At 37.6% G+C, this 16,986-nt stretch overlaps 1 long non-coding RNA gene across 2 annotated transcripts in view; it reads left to right on the top strand.

Annotated features, from left to right (window-relative positions):
* The first annotated feature begins 1,163 nt into the window (after positions 1-1,163).
* The window catches only part of LOC132687859 (uncharacterized), a 167,514-nt gene continuing 151,691 nt past the window's right edge, over positions 1,164-16,986 (top strand). Inside the window, exons 1-3 of one of the 2 annotated variants that reach the window (XR_009614299.1) lie at positions 1,164-1,492; positions 10,473-10,533; positions 13,220-13,437. This is a non-coding gene — a long non-coding RNA (uncharacterized LOC132687859). Of the gene's footprint in view, positions 1,493-10,472; positions 10,534-13,219; positions 13,438-16,986 lie in introns of those variants that run through there. The other variant, XR_013551858.2, reaches the window with a different exon arrangement.

The raw sequence follows: 16,986 nt of genomic DNA, 5'->3' as shown, positions 1-16,986 counted from the left end.
TTTGTTTATCTTTGTTCAAAAATTGTGAGGGATTTAAAGTTGTTACTGCAGAAGAAAATTCCCTAATCAAATGACTTTTTTTTATTATTAAGGACAGTAGATGTTCATTCATAAAATATGCATTTAGTGCTTTCTCTATGTCAGGTACTAAGTTGCCGGAAAGAGAAAAACATGATCAATCTCTTCTCTCTAGAAATGTCTATTTTGTACTGTCTTAGTTACTTTCTATGCATATCATAATATTTTGTTCATTTGTTTGTATCCCATTGATTTGTGAATTCCTTGGGGATATGGGACTTATTTTCTATTTATTTATGTTCCTAGAGCATAACACAATCTCTCATACATAACTGGCTTTCAAAAAAATGTATACCAAATGAATAAGTGAATGAATGAATAAATGAATAAAAAATGACATAAGTAAGTAGCCTGAACAATCACCCTTAGTGAGTTCTATTTGCATCCCAGTCAACCTGCTTATCAGTGACATGAGGGAACACAGAGGCAAGCTTATCAAACACACAGATGCTTTCTGTGCAGTATAAGAAACACCTACGACATATAATGACAATCGGAGATCTCAATATTTATTATCTGGTGTAACTGAGAAACGATTTGGAAGAGTTTATTATAATATATTTCAATTTGTTCCTTTAAAAATTATCAGCTGTCTAGGAAGAAGCTGGAACAGACTTGGCTTAAAAGCAGGCAATATAGGGGCGCCTGGGTGGCTCAGTCAGTTAGCGACCAACTTTGGCTCAGGTCATGATCTCGTGGTTTGTGAGTTCAAGCCCTGCGTTGGGATCTGTGCTGGCAGCTCAGGCTGTGGAGCCTGCTTTGGATTCTCTGTTTCCTTCTCTCTCTCTGCCCTTTCCCCACTTGTGCTCTTTCTCTCTCTCTCAAAAATAAATAAACATTAAAAAGTTAAAAAAAAAAAAAAAGCAGTTAATACAGGGGCACCTGGCTGGCTCAGTCAGTAGAGCATGGGAGTCTTGACCTCAGGGTTGTGAGTTTGAGGCCCATGTTGGGCATAGAGATTATTACTTAACAAAAGAGCAGGTAATAGAATGTGATGAATTAACAGAAAATGAAGGTAACACTGACAGCACCCTCTGTGAGGCAGCAGTGTAACATGTCTTCTCTGTCAATTCTGTCTGTAAGGAAGGGAGACAGCCATCCCCTCTGCACTGCACTGGTCAGGCTCTGCATGGAAAACTGTGTTCTCCGTGGCTCTGAATTTGAAGGTTTCTGAAAAAGACCACATTCAGAAAAGTGTGATCTTTATGCTGAAGTGTTTGAAAACTACAATATACACTTTAACCACCTGAGGAAATGCAGTCTAGAAACACTTAGCATAAGCATAATGTAATTAACTCAAGATCTAGAAATTAATTACTGGAATTCTAAAGTGCCCAATCATCTTTTGAGACTAGGCATGGGACAGCAAATCAGCAGTTCAAGGAGCTGAGGAGAGAAGAACAAAGAGCAGAGGGTAAGATGGGCAAGTGAATGGACAACCTGAAACATGGGTTATTGTCAGAGACTTGTTTTTACCTGTTTCCTGTGCTTCAAAGACCTGGCCTAAGGAAAGGGCAAATGCATATACAAAAGTAGGACAAATAGGCTAACGTGCTCAAAAGCTATTTTAAGAAGCATTTGTATTTCTGCCGGTAAACTTTTTATAAAATTAAATGATCAAAATACAAAGATGACATTGAACATGGGGTGGGGAGGTCAGGTCCAAGTGCCTTGACTGGAACTCTTTGAGTAGTGACTGATGATATCAGAGAGGGAGGCCATAGACAAAAATACTAGTTTGAGGGAAAATTTACATAAGATGAATTCTTAAAAACACTTTCAATTAAAAAACTCTTTGCCTTGAGGCACCTGGCTGGCTCAGTCGAGGAGCACGAGACTCTTGATCTCGGGGTTAAGTTCGAGCCCCACATTGGATGCAGAGATTTCTTAAAATGTTAAACACACAAAAAAAACCCCTCTGACTTTATTCAATTTATGAGAGTGATGGATTTTTTTTTCCAATTAACATAAATCTTTTGAGATGTTGTATATAGAAATGTTTAAGATATTTTATAAATTAAGTTTTTTTATGCATGGAGGAAAACTAAAGAGTAATAGTTTTAATGTTTATTTCTTTATTTTGAGAGAGAACACAAGTGAAAGAGGGGCAGAGAGAGAGAGAGAATCTCAAACAGGCTCCATGCTGTCAGTGCAAAACCTGGTGCGGGGCTCAAACCCAAGAACTGTGAGATCATGACCTGAGCTGAAATTGAGTGGGACATTTAACTGATTGAGCCACCCAGGTGCCCCTAAAGAGTATTTTTTTAAACCTTTAAAATCCATTTGTCCTTTATAGAAGTAGGAAAGACTCTGAGACTACCTGAACTAAATTCTGAATTTCAGTATTTTCTGGCTGAGTGATCTTTAACAAGTTAGTTACCCTGTCATTGCCTAGGTTTCCTTACCTGTCAAATCAAGATAATAGTGCACTGAATTGAATGAGATAGTAATAATTTAGAAAAATATCTGTTATGTGGTAAGCACAAAAAGGTTTGCTGAAATTATCATTTTATATATAATGATATTAACATATCTGAGAAGCATATTTGACATAGCCTATGCATGTTATGATGCATATCCATGTTTTATCTCCATATATAACTCACTATGATGTTCAGCAGGGATTATTTATTTTCATGGTTTTTTTTTCTAATTATTGGGAATGTATTTTTAGGTTTTAAGACCTAGTCACCAGTCTGACATTTTATATTCCAGATTGGTTCCATTGATTACTGGTCAGATTTAAGGATGTTGCTTGTGGATGGAATAGGGTTAATTGGACTGGTTCCAAAAATAGCAAATCTACTGATTTATAAGTGATATGAGACTCCTTAGGAATTTATTGTGTTCCTGCAGAACTCTGGCGTTATACTAGAAGCTAGGAACAAGTAAGATATAAAACACTGGAATCCCACCTCTAGTGAAGGAAACAGGTTATTAAAATTCTAATAATTACATTGATTCACAGCAGTGAGTGCATGATAAGGGATAATCTATACTGATCTGAGGAAAAGAGGGAAAATACAAGGAAGGCTGTCAAAAAGAGGAGATTTCTTTTTTTTTTAATTTAAATTTTAGTTAACATACAGTGCAATATTGGTTTCAGGAGTAGAATTTAGTGACTTATCACATACATCACCCAGTGCTTATCACAAGCGCCCTCCCCAGTGCCCATCACCCATCTAGCCCATCTCCCACTCACCTTGCTCCATCAGCCATCAGTTTATTCTCTATTGTTAAGTGTCTCTTGTGGTTTGTTTCCCTCTCTTCTCTCCCCCCCCCCCCACATGTGTTCATCTGTTTTGCTTCTTAAATTCCACACATGAGTGAAATCATACGGTATTTGTCTCTCTGAGTGACTTCTTTTGCTTGTATAATACATTCTAGCTACATGCACACCATTGCAAATGGCAAGATGCCATTCTTTTTGATGGCTGAGTAATATTCCATTATATGTATATGTCACAATTTCTTTATCCATTCATTAGTCAAACTACCCTATAATCCAGAAAGAGGGGAGAAGATTTCTGAGCTGAAATTAAAGGTTGAAAAATAATTTAAGCTAACTGTATATCAATCCCATCTTCCCAATTGCATGCTTCCTTTTTTTATTTTTTTATTTTTCTTCAATTTTTAAAAAAATTTTTTAATGTTTATTTATTTTTGAGACAGAGAGAGAGAGAGCATGACAGGGGAGGGTCAGAGAAAGAGGGAGACACAGAATCTGAAACAGGCTCCAGGCTCTGAGCTGTCAGCACAGATCCCGATGCGGGGCTTGAACTCACAGACCGCGAGATCATGACCTGAGCCGAAGTCGGACGCTTAACTGACTGAGCCACCCAGGCACCCCTCTTTTTTTAATGTTCTCTCTTAAAATTGTTTTATTCTTCCAAATTGTAATACTAATATAAATAATGCTTGTTCACAAAGGAGATAATGCAATACCAAGGTGTACAAAGTCAAAACAACATTTCTTTCCCTTCACTAAATCCCGTTCTACTTCCTTCCCAAACTACATTCATTATTAAAACCCTTGCCAGACTCCTCCCACAACTTTTCAGTGCTTTTGAAGTGCATGTTAACTAGAAGCCTGGAATACATGTAGCTTCTGAAACACTGTGTGTGTGGGGTGTGTGTGTGTGTGTGTGTGTGTGTCTGTGTGTGTGTGTGTGTGTGTTTTAAGAAGTTTGGTTTCCATTTATTTGTTTTTATTTAAAAAATCATGTATATACATCACTTAGCTGCTTATTTTATATCACATGTAAAATTGCAGTTTAATATTACATGTGAAATATACATTTCGTATAGACAAAGGATTATGTAGCATGTATACATAAGGTATTAAAATGAATAATGTTGTAACAACTGTTAGAAGTTTTAGAGACCATAGGCACCCTTCTTTAATTACATTCCTTATCTCTTATCCCCACTCGAAGCCACAGTGCTCCCAAAAGAGAACCACTGTCTTGAATTTTGAATTACTTATTTTCATTAACTCAAGAATATACCATATACACATCATGTCAATAGATATTGGTTAACTCCTCTTTTTTTTAATTTTTGTAAATGTGTATGCACTAGCATATGCATTATTTACATAAAGAGCGTTTTACACATTCTTTTTATCTGATTGTAGTATTTTTTTCTTTATCTACTCTACACTTCCTTCTTTTCCTCTCCTCTACCCACTTCTGCCTCCCCTTACCTGACCCCACAGACAGCCTATTTTAAAAATCTGGTGTTGTGGAGAAACGGGAACCCTCTTGCACTGTTGGTGGGAATGCAAACTGGTGCAGCTGCTCTGGAAAACAGTGTGGAGGTTCCTCAAAAAATTAAAAATAGACCTACCCTATGACCCAGCAGTAGCACTGCTAGGAATTTACCCAAAGGATACAGGAGTACTGATGCATAGGGGCACTTGTACCCCAATGTTTATAGCAGCACTCTCAACAATAGCTAAACTATGGAAAGAGCCTAAATGTCCATCCACTGATGAATGGATAAAGAAATTGTGGTTTATATACACAATGGAATACTACATGGCAATGAGAAAGAATGAAATATGGCCTTTTGTAGCAACATGGATGGAACTGGAGAGTGTTATGCTAAGTGAAATAAGTCATACAGAGAAGGACAGATTCCATATGTTTTCACTCCTATGTGGGTTCTGAGAAACTTATCAGAAGACCATGGGGGAGGGGAAAAAATGGTTAGAGAAGGAAGGAGCCAAAACATAAGAGACTCCTAAAAACTAAGAACAAACTGAGGGTTTATGGGGGGTGGAAGGGAGGGGTGGGTGGGTGATGGGTATTGAGGAGGGCACCTGTTGGGATGAGCACTAGGTGTTGTATGGAAACCAATTTGACAATAAATTTCATAATAAAAAAAAAAGTAACAGTAGAGTTTTCACCACTAAATCACACACACACACACACACACACAAATCTGGTGTTCAGTCTTGCTTTTTTCTATACTCTGCTCCCAATTCATTTCACCATATACAAATACTGTCAACAGTTGTACATTTTGGGGTACCTGGGTAGCTCAGTTAACCGTCCAACTTCAGCTCAGGTCATGATCTCATGGTTCGTGGGTTCAAGCCCCACACTGGGCTCTGTGCTGACAGCTAAGAGCCTCAAGAAGAAATAGACATTAAAAATTTTTTAAATAGTTGTACATTTTACAAATATTCCTACTCATATATAATGGCGAAAATATAATATACATAATGGCCTGTGTAAATGTGTATATTTATTTTAAAATTTATTCTAAGTGGAATATTATAATTATTTGTGTTTTATATTGTTTATTCAATAATAACTAAAAGAAATTGATCCATGTCAAATGATAAAACTTTACTTTGTTTTCTTTTTCATGTCTATATGATATTCAGTATTGTGGCTGTACATAGTTTATTCAGCCACTTTCATTTTGACAGTCATTTGTTCATGGTCATTATTTCCACTATGGACATTGCTTTAAGAAACACACATATACGTAAAACCTTTGTCTAGGGCCTTTATCACTTTAGGATAGATTTCTAGGAGTGAGACTATTGGAGTTAAAGATATTTTTAATTTTAATAAGTGTTGTTTCATACTTTTGTAAAAATGATTTAACATTTGTATTTCCAAAAGAAATTCATGAAAGAATACTTTTCTTCATATCCTTACCAGCAATAGATCTTATTTCACTTTTAAAAAAATTGTTATTCTGATGGGTAAAAGTGATATCTCATTGGTACTTTAATTTGTAGGCCCCTGATCAATACTGCATTTGACTATCTTATTTGCATACCGACCATCAGGTTTTCTTCTCTGTCAATTGTCTATTTTCATTCTTTGCTCATTTTTCTTTTGGATATTTTAGCTATTTCTTGACAATTTGTAGGCATTTTGTGGCAGTGTAAATAGTATCTCCTCACCTGTTACTTGTTTTGCATTTTTTTCATTAATTTTACTTTTCTACTAATATATTGTTATAAAAACTGAGCAAGAACAGAAAATGAGTACCAAAAGTATATAGGGAACTGTCAAAGGCATGGCTTCATCAGCAACCTTAGCTAGCTGTCTCAAACACAAGGAAATAAAACAATTTCCAAAAGCAGAATCTTTTGTGGTTTTCGTTTTTTTTAATATAATTTATTGTCAAATTGGTTTCCATACAACACCCTTTGCTCATCCCAACAAGTGCCCTCCTCTCTGCTCATGACCCAGTTTCCCCTCTCCCCTATCCCCATCAACTCTGTTTGTTCTCAGTATTTAAGAGTTTCTTATGATTTGCCTCCTTCCTCTAACTCCCCCCACCCATGGTCTTCTGTTAAGTTTCTCAAGATCCACATATGAGTGAAAACATATGGTATCTTTCTCTGCCTGACTTATTTCACTTAGCATAATACCCTCCAGTTCCATCCACGTTGCTGCAAATGGCAAGATTTCATTCTTTCTCATTGCCAAGTAGTATTCCATTGTATATATAAACCACATCTTTATCCATTCATCAGTTGATGGACATTTAGGCTCTTTCCATAATTTGTGGTTTTCTAATTTCTTGACAAGGGAGATGGTCCTTTGTGACTGAGAAGACTTAAAGACTAAACTTGCTGGCCGTGAAGATTTGGTCATTTGCCACCATTACAGTTTTAAAGAGCACTGTCTACTCTTCAAACAGGAAATCACCCTCTGTAAGCAGGAAGTGTGCCCTTGAACAACATAATCCATAATCCTCACGGCTGGAATTAGAACACACAGAGTTTCATATACCGCTAAAACCGTGATCATCATATTATTTGACCACTTGGAAATTTTAGAGATTTTAGTTCTTGGCGAGTCAAACTTCAGGACTGATTAACACCTATGAGTAGCATCAAAATGAATTCCTTAAAGTAGGTAAACATAATATCTACTACTTGCAACTATTCTGTTTTTTAGCCAGAGACTGTCTTTGGCCACTTGGGGGAACTTAGTAGCCTCTAGCAAAAGGGAATGTGATTAACATCAGAACACTAAGTGCGCAATATGTAATTACACTCCATTAGAATCTATCAAAACAAGATTATAATTACACTTTGCACATGACATGTTCCTTGTAAGGTTGGCAATTCAGAGCTCTGCTTAAAAATAGAGTGCTCTGCAATCTGCAGACCCCCCAGTCCATTTAATAATGACCCATCAATAGTCAACTTAGTTTTTAACAGAACAAAGGTATTGAAATGGACTTCTAATATTAACAACAAGAAACTAACTAAAATGTGTTATGTAAAGACAGGGGAAAAATCACTAAAGCAAACAGCAACAAGGCAGGAGAGTAAGGCTGATTTAACATGGCAAAACTTATTTAGCAGGTTTTTTAGAAACTGAACCCCAGCTCTGGACCAAGTGTTTGATTTATGCTAACCTTGTGACCCTTGACTTCCCAAAAGGTTTCAGTCTTTCCAATATCACTTCTTTAGCCATAACTTTGTTAGGAAATCAACAAACCAGGGAGGGAATGTTAAAAATAAAACTGAGTACTTTTTAGAACAATATGGTGAATATCTGATTGAAGCCACACAACAAGCCTGCAAAGGAATTTTTTTTTTTGCCCTATTTTTCAGAAGGAATGATGCAGTCCTGTGAGGTTGTGTAACTTGCCCAAAGTCCCTTAGTTAGCAATGTTATACCTGAGATTCAAATCCAGGGCTTCATGACTCTGGAAGCTATGATCTATTATATAACCACACCCTTACTGGGCACACAGAAACCAAGTCTCTGGTTAAGTTTTACTTTCAAAATCAAAAAATAAATAAAAGGGAGTCAAGATTTGTATTAATTTGGAGAAAAGGCAAGAGAAACAACAACAAAACAAACAAAATAACCCGGGGCAACAGAAGATTTGGACAGACCATTGAAAAGAGCATTGGAATTGGATGTGTGGAGGAAACGAAGAGTACTTGTATGTGGTGATGGTATTTCATTGAAGTCAAATAGTAGAAGGTGATATTATTCCATATCCATCATAAAGAATTAGGATTTTATTTTTCCAAAATGTAATAGCCCATAAAAGGTTTAATTTAAAGTAAGTTCAATCTAATTAGAAAATTCTTAGGTCCTAGCATAAAGCCCAAAGTCTGCTTATACCATGCTCTGAAAAAGTAATTGCTTGTCTCATAATCTCATAAAGGTATCACAGATAAGATACAATGATTGATTGTTAAGCTAGGGGATGGGTAGCCAATCCAGTGGAGAAGCCACAGCAAATGGAGTGCATAGCGTGTTTCAACTGAACACACAGAGAGAAGATGGGTAGAATGATCAGTCCCTTATATTAACTGGAAGTCTGCAGTGTATGTAACCCTCCAAACTCTACAGTCAAAGGGGAAACATGAGAAAAAGAGTTAGTAGAAATCGCACATGTCAGCCTCTCCATTTCATAGGAATAGCTAATCAAATATTTCCCTACAAGTTTAGAAGCAAAAACATATTACTGGTGATTACCAGCCTGGAAATGTAAAGGAAAAGATTTTCAAAGATAGCTGCTTTAATGCTGTCTCCTGTTATTTGAGGAAACAGAAGCTGAGAGAAGTGCTATGACTCAATCTGAATTATAACTCATAACTGGGAGAACCTGGATCCAGGTGCCAGTCCTTCTGTATTCGATATACAGTGAAACCTTGGTTTTGTGAGCATAATTCATTCCAGAAACATGCTTGTAATAGAAGGCACTTGTATATCATAGCAAATTTCAAGAACCATTGACTCAGTTGTGATCATTTGACATTCAGTGTCATGAATGACTTGTATTACAAGACATTGCTCATTTATCAAGTTAAAATTTATTAGTGGGATGCCTGGGTGGCTCAGTAAGTTAAATGTCTCACTCTTGGTTTTGGCTCAGGTCATGATCTCGTGGTTGGTGAGTTCGAGCCCCGCGTCAGGCTCTGTGCTGACAGCTCAGAGCCTGGAGCCTGCTTCTGATTCTGTGTCTCCCTCTTCTCTGTCCCTTCCCAGCTCGTGCTCTATCTTTCTGTCTCACTCTCAAAAATAAATAGACAATACATTTTTTTTAATTGATTGTAGTTTTACTTCCTCACTTCTATTGGACCCCTGAATTTAATCTTTCTGCAAAGTCTGTAATATCTGTTGGGCAGGAATACTTCATCTCCCACTAAGGGAATGCAACTTTCTCTTACTCCTGCTTCCTAAGATTTGATTCTCTCCTTTTGTTCCTGATACTCTATTTTTCTCTAGCTATCACTTATTTTTCTCTTCAAATGAGTCAATAAACCCTCTGCAAAGGAAGCTGATAACATATACCAGAAACCTTTTCATCTTTTTAAAGTTCATATTCTTTTTGGCTTACCACTCTCACTTGAAGAAATATTTGTCTAAATAAAGAAACCAAATGGCAAATGAAGACTTCTGCTCAAAATGTTTTCATCACAGAATAACGTGTGATGATGAAAAAATTACAAAGACCTCCATATTTAGTGATATTGAAATAATTAAGTAAATTAAACTGTTCATATACTAGGATGTTATGCTCCCATTAAATACTTTTATGAAAACTTTTAATAATATTAAAACACATATGAGATTATAAGTGGCCAATCGCATGGAAAATAAATATTTCTTTTGTTTGAAAAGAGTATTTGCAGGGAAAAAAAACTGAAGAAAATGTACTAACTTTTAAATATCTTTTTAGTTTAGAATAATTTTAAACTTACAGAAAACTTGCCAAGATAGTATAGAGTGTCTGTGTACTCTTCACGTAGCCTTCCCCTGACGTTGACGTTATATAGTCCATGGTACATTTTCAAAGTGAAGAATTCGACAGTTTTACAATATTATTAACTCAACTACACACTTGATTCGCCTTTCACCAGTGTTCTCACTAAGATCATTTTTCTGTTCCAGGATCTAACTGAGGATACCACATTGCATTTGGTTACCATGTTTCCGGAGTCTTCTCCAGTCTGTGAGTGTTTCTCTGTCTTTTCTGTTTTATTTTTTCAAGTCCTTGAAAAATCTGAAGAACTCTTGTCAGATCTTGTTAGAATGTTTCCCAATTTTGGTTTCTCTGATGTTTTCTCATGATTAGTCTGGGCTTATAGATTTTTCGAAAGTGTACCCCAGAGGGGAAGTGCCCTTGCCATCATGTCATACCAGGCAGGACATGGTAACAACATGGCTTATCACTGATGGTGTTAACCTGGATCACCTGGCTGAGATAGTGTTTACCAAGTGTCTTTACTGTAAAGTAACCATTTTTCTTTTTCCATACCCTGTTCATTTAAAGTCAACAGGCAAGTTGAGGGGCATGAAGGCACACTACCTAAAGAGGAGTATGTTTACAAACATTATCAGGAATACTTCTGTGAAGAACATCCTTCCTGCGGTTATTAATGTACCCATTGTTTATATTGCTTTGGACTTATATATATCTATTTATTCTTTGGGTTGTAATCCAGTACTGAGTTTTTCAAAGCCCACTAAGGGCATTAACATTGAATTACGCCATTCTAATTGACTTCTCTTTTGCTACCTTTAGAATATGTCCGTTTCTTTTTAATGAGCATATGCCAATTTTGTGACCAGAACAGGAAACAGAAACATTAATATCTATGTTAACCCCACAAGGGCAGACCAGTAATCAGATTACTCACATAGTCCAGTGCAATATTTGTTTTCGCCAAGGTTGTGTGAGATTGGGCTGCCATGTGCTGATTTGGGGCGAGTCTCACTCACCTTCATTGCCCGTATGATGAGTTGAGGGCTACCGATTAGACGGCTCATAGCTGACTCTTGGGCTTAGGCTACACGTGTGGACTTATGTGTTGGTGCTCACCAGTGTGTGTTCTGACAACAGCACACAAGAGCAACAGGACTGGGGACGGCAGGAGTGGTGGCACATGTCTTTAACCCATGTGCCCTCTAGTGCTGAAAGCTGGGCTCTCGAGCCACACCCATTGCTAGCTCCGCCCCCAGGGTGTAGCTGTCTCCTGGAGTGGCTGTGGTTCATCTCCTCAAGGATTTTAAAACCATTGCTATGTAACTAAAGGGGCTCTTCTGCTCTTTTCTCTGATGTCTGTCATTAAGGATGTTATTCTCTCCTGAGTTGGGCCTCGTCCATGATTAGAGGGAGAGACATCCCTTGCATGAATGGAACCACTCTAGAGGTATGGTCAAAATTGAAAGAGGCCATTCTAGAAATGCAGTGATTATGGCTTAAAGAATTCCAGGAAAGGGGCGCCTGGGTGTCTCAGTCGGTGGAGCGTCCAGCTTCGGCTCAGGTCATGATCTCACGGTTTGCGAGTTGGAGCCCCGCGTCGGGCCCTGTGCTGACAGCTCAGAGCCTGGAGCCTGTTTCGGATCCTGTGTCTCCCTCTCTCTCTGCTCCTCCCCCACTCGCGCTCTGTCTCTCTCTCTCTCTCTCTCAAAAATAAGTAAACATTAAAAAAAAATCCAGGAAAGATGTGGTTTTACGTTTATTCAAGGAAATTCCAAATAATAAATTTAACATGACAGGAAAATGTTCGCATTTTCTTACCTACTCTGGGTAAAATTGTTGACATTTTCCTGCATACTCTGGATAAAATTGCATTTGTGGTCATCGTCAACAAAGCAGAGTAAAAACCTTGAAAGAATCACTGGACCTCAGTGGTCCCTGGTTATAGAGCAGAGGTTGCAGCATCATGAGTATGTCGCCAGTATTGAGTAAATGCGATTAGGAATTGCAGAGGCAGCAGGATCTATAATATTGCAACACACACAGATTCCAAAGGGCAGTGTCACTGTGGCCAATAACAGTGTTACTTCTGTTTTATTTGTTTTATTTCTGTTTTATTTTTTTTTATGTTAGGAGATGTAAAGTTAGCCAGGAATTGCAGACTTGACATACAGGGGGAAAACAGAGAGAGAGATTGACAAAGAGGTGGTTCTTGGATTTGTGCAGGAAAAGGTGGTGTTTAAGTACTATAAAGATTCTTCACATATCCTAACTGATAGGACATAGGAAAGTGAATATATGCTTCTTCTTTACCAATCTTGCTAGCTCTTTATCAGTGAATCACTATACCTCACATGGCCCATGAATTTAATAAGGCACCATTTACTCAAAGTGTTATGCAGTGAAAAGACCCCCTCCCCCCAAAATATTTACTGGGACCCAGCACATTCAAGGGGTAGCCCTTTTTTTGTCCCTGTTCCCACTGCTATGTGCAAATTCCCAAACAGCATGTGTTGGGGGCAATCCTTTCATACATTTAGCATATCATGGTTTTGTCCTTGGCTCAGTGGTCAGATCTCCGAAATATTGGTCAGAAAAAGAGAAGGAAAAAGTTGTTTCCTATATTTGGGTCTTGCAAATTGTTCCCCAACAGAGCTGAGAGAGAAGGATCACTTCATTTTCCCTTAAAATCCCCTAGGTTTTGGGGCACCTGGGTGGCTCAGTTGGTTGAGCGTCCGACTTCGGCTCAGGTCATGATCTCACAGCTCGTGAGCTGGAGCCCCAAGTCGGGCTCTGTGCTGACGGCTCAGAGCCTGGAGCCTGCTTCGGATTCTGTGTCTCCCTGTCTCTCTGCCCCTAACCCACTTGCATTCTGTCTCTGTCTCTCTAAAAATAAATAAACATTAAAAAAATTTTTTTGAAAAAAATCCCCTAGGGTTTGACAACTGTGTTTCACTGAAGAAGAAGAGAACCCACTACTTTCACCAGGGAAACCTCTACTGAGCTGTGTTGCTGGGGAATTTTGAAAATGTGACCTCATGTGGAGTTTTAGCCAGCTGTTGTCCTTGGACCAAATCCTGTTGCAATTTATAATGCTCCTTCTCCGTGTAAAATCCTGAGGTCCTAAACATGTAACAGGTTCATACTACATAATTACAATTGGCTTAAGACTGTGATAAAGTAAAGTAAACATATATGTAGGAATTATAGAAGGTAAAAAAATATATATATATACAATTAAAATTATACAATTATATTTATATATATATATATACAATTAAAATTATATATATGTGTGTGTGTGTATATATATATACAATTTTGTGAGTTCGAGCCCTGCGTCAGGCTGTGCTATCAGCCTGGAGCTTTATATATATATATATATATATAAAAGATACCTTTATATATAAATTTAACCTCATGAGGGGTGCCTGGGTGGCTCAGTCAGTTAAGTGTCTGACTTCAGCTCGGGTCATGATCTCACGGTTCATGGGTTCAAGCCCCACATCAGGCTCTGTGCTGACAGCTTAGAGCCTGGAGCCTGCTTCTGATTCTGTGTCTCCCTCTCTCTCTACCCCTCCCCCACACGGTCTCTCTCTCTCTCTCTCTCTCTCTCTCTCTCTCTCTCTCCCTCTCCCTCAAAAGTGAATAAACATAAAAACAAAAATTAAAAAAAATTAACCTTACTAGTAACCAAAGCAATATAATCGAAAAGGTTGCATTTTGCCTATTTCTTTGGCAAAGTTTGGGGTTTTTTTTAGTGTTCAGCACTGGCAAGTATGTGAAAAAATGGCCTGTGATTCACTGTAGGGAGGAGTGTAAATAACTATAAGTTTTTGGAAGGGTAATTTGGATATAGCTATCAAAAGTTTTACAATGTACATATATTTTAGTCCAGCAATTCTACTTCTAAGTAGGTTTACTCAGTGTTTTACCAAAAAAAAGTTTATTGCAAGGCAACAATAATTAAATCAAAAGGAGAACTAATCTAAATGTCAGAGTAAAAATTTATAAATTATATGTTTATATATGAACTTCTCTGCAGACATTAAAAATAATATAAAAGTATCTGAAATAGAGGGAATATAATAATACATCATAAATAAAAATAGTATGTGACACCAGTAAGGTACAGCATTATTAAACATATATGACATGTATATGTGTATATATGTTTATGTGCAAAAAGATTACTTAGAAAATATTAACACTGGTCTTCTCTAAATGATGACAACTGGAGTTATTTTCTATGACTTTGGTGGTAATTTTTAAGTTTTCATTGTGCAAATTTTCTACGGTGAAAATACGTTTATAATCTAAGCAAACTACATATTATAACTTTCAAACTGCTACCTTCTCACTCATACATATGGACACATACATTGTCTTCTGACTGCCCTGGTTTATATTTATATACTCTACTAATATATCACTTTTATTAAGATGATCACATTAATGTTTAGGAAGATTCTGAAGTCAGAGCAATTAAGTGATAATAAACTGCTTTCACAAAACACATCTTTAAAATTAGTAGGATGCATAAATTTTAAGCCCACAGCTTAATGAACCTTTACATAATTAAATGACTTAGGCAGAGACATAGAGCAATGCCATCACCTAGATCAAGACCTAGAACATACCTGTTATCTCAGAAAGTTGCTTCTTAGGACTTTCTGGTTGATGGCCACCCGGCACTTTAATTCATGGTAGTTGCAGAAGTCATGGTCAAACCTACCATGTGTTTAGCTCTTGCCATGGGCTTGACTCTGTGCTAGATCCTCTAAATACACTATCTCAGGGCGCCTAGGTGGCTCAGTCACTTAAGCGTCCGACTTCCGCTCAGGTTGTGACCTCACGGTTCGTGGGTTCGAGCCCCGTGTCAGGCTCTGTGCTGACAGCTCAGAGCCTGGAGCCTGCTTTGGATTCTGTGTCTCCATCTCTGCCCCTCACCTGCTCACGCTCTGTCTCTCTCTCAAAAATAAATAAACATTATGGGGCACGTGGGTGACTCAGTTGGTTAAGTGTCTGACTTCGACTCAGGCCACGATCTCACAATTTTGTGAGTTTGAGCCCCGCATCAGGCTCTGTGCTGCCAGCCTGGAGCCTATTTCAGATTCCGTGTATCCCTTTCTCTCTGCCCCTTCTGCTCATGATCTATGTCTCAAAAATAAATAAGCATTAAAAATTTTTTTTTAATTAAATAAATAAATAAATAAACATCTCACTTAATCCTAATTCTATATACGATGAAGAAAAGAAGGGTTTTCAATATTAATCAACTAGCCACACAAATTGTTATCAGCAAATAGAAGACAAGCAGGTATTTGGTTGTCTTGAGTTTGGTTTCAAACTTGAGTATTTTTTCCACATTTTGCAGGTTTTCAATAAGTTGAACAATGGAGTTTGGTAATAACCACCCTAAAAATGACTTGACAGAAAACAAGTTGAGACATCAAATAACAGAAAGCTGACAGAGAGAAACACTGGAGACCCTTAAATGCCTAGGGGCAGATAATCCTTAAGTGCCCAGCACACTCAGGAACTGGTTTGGAGAGGTTTTAGGATTAAAGTGACTATAGTACATTATATTGTTCCCAGAGAGCCCAATCCTCAAAAAGAAGATTATACCTCCTTCAAGGATTTCAGGACAACTTTCTAGCTTTTAGAAGTTTTAATTTAAAAAAAATAATAATAAATACATAAAATAAATTTTTATTTAAAAAAATAAACACTGTGTAGTAACCAATTGTAAAACAAAATAATTCACCCAAAATCTCACAGAACACCAAATAGTGATTACATTAACAGAGATTATGAATCTGAAACTAAATTAAAATTCATTTTGGTGACTATGTACAAGTTCTCAGTTCATTTCTCTTCCTACAGTTTCATTCCTCTGCAGAGCTGGATGGAAATTTGCATTTCCCCAGGCTCTGCTTCTTTAAGTGACTGACCAGGAGAGGGGCTGCTCCAGGACTTACAACATTAATGGACCACACACCAATTAGCAGGGGAAGGAATCAGTCCTTCCAATGCATGTAAATTAAGTATACAATCAGCAGGCTTTCTCTTTAGCTAAAGCCCTTCCATGGGAAAGAACACTCAAGAGACCCTCTCTTTTCCCTTTGCAGCAGCAGAAAAAAAGGGAAAAAAAGGGCAATCACCCTCAATTCTGCTTCAGAGATAAATTAAAATGGCTATTTGTATCAGGTGGGAAAAGTAAGGGTGATTTCCCACATCAGGGAACCACCATTAAGGATCCAGAGCTCTATCCTCTGGCTATATTACTCATATTTATTTCCTGTGGGTTTAGAGAAGCAAGAATTAGAAATGAATGGCATTCCTGACTGCTCACAAGGGATTCGCCTCAAGCCAAACTCCTGCTTTAACTTTGCACAGTTCTTAAGTCTCCAGATGCTGTATGTGTGACTCTGCCATTAGAAATCTTCAAACTTGCGGCAAACCCAGAAACAATGAGACAGAGAAGTCACACAGTTTGGGAGAAAGAAAACAGCAAGGTCAAACAGATACCTGAAGCCCAAGGGACAGGATATTTTCAGAGGCAGGGGCATTAGAGAAAGAGGATGGGCCATAAAGATAATTTTGATTTCTTTGAACCATTGAGCTCTCAGATGTAGGATAAAGGACCCAGCCCAGAATCAGGCAGACAGTTAATCAACCTCTGAACAGGATATTGCCATT

The sequence above is a fragment of the Panthera onca genome, chromosome E1 (genome assembly GCF_046562875.1).
Source record: "Panthera onca isolate mPanOnc1 chromosome E1, mPanOnc1 haplotype 2, whole genome shotgun sequence".
In the NCBI taxonomy this organism is placed as follows: domain Eukaryota; kingdom Metazoa; phylum Chordata; class Mammalia; order Carnivora; family Felidae; genus Panthera; species Panthera onca.
The sequence above is the reverse complement of the archived record's forward strand: the minus strand, read 5'-3'. Positions and strand labels throughout refer to the sequence as shown.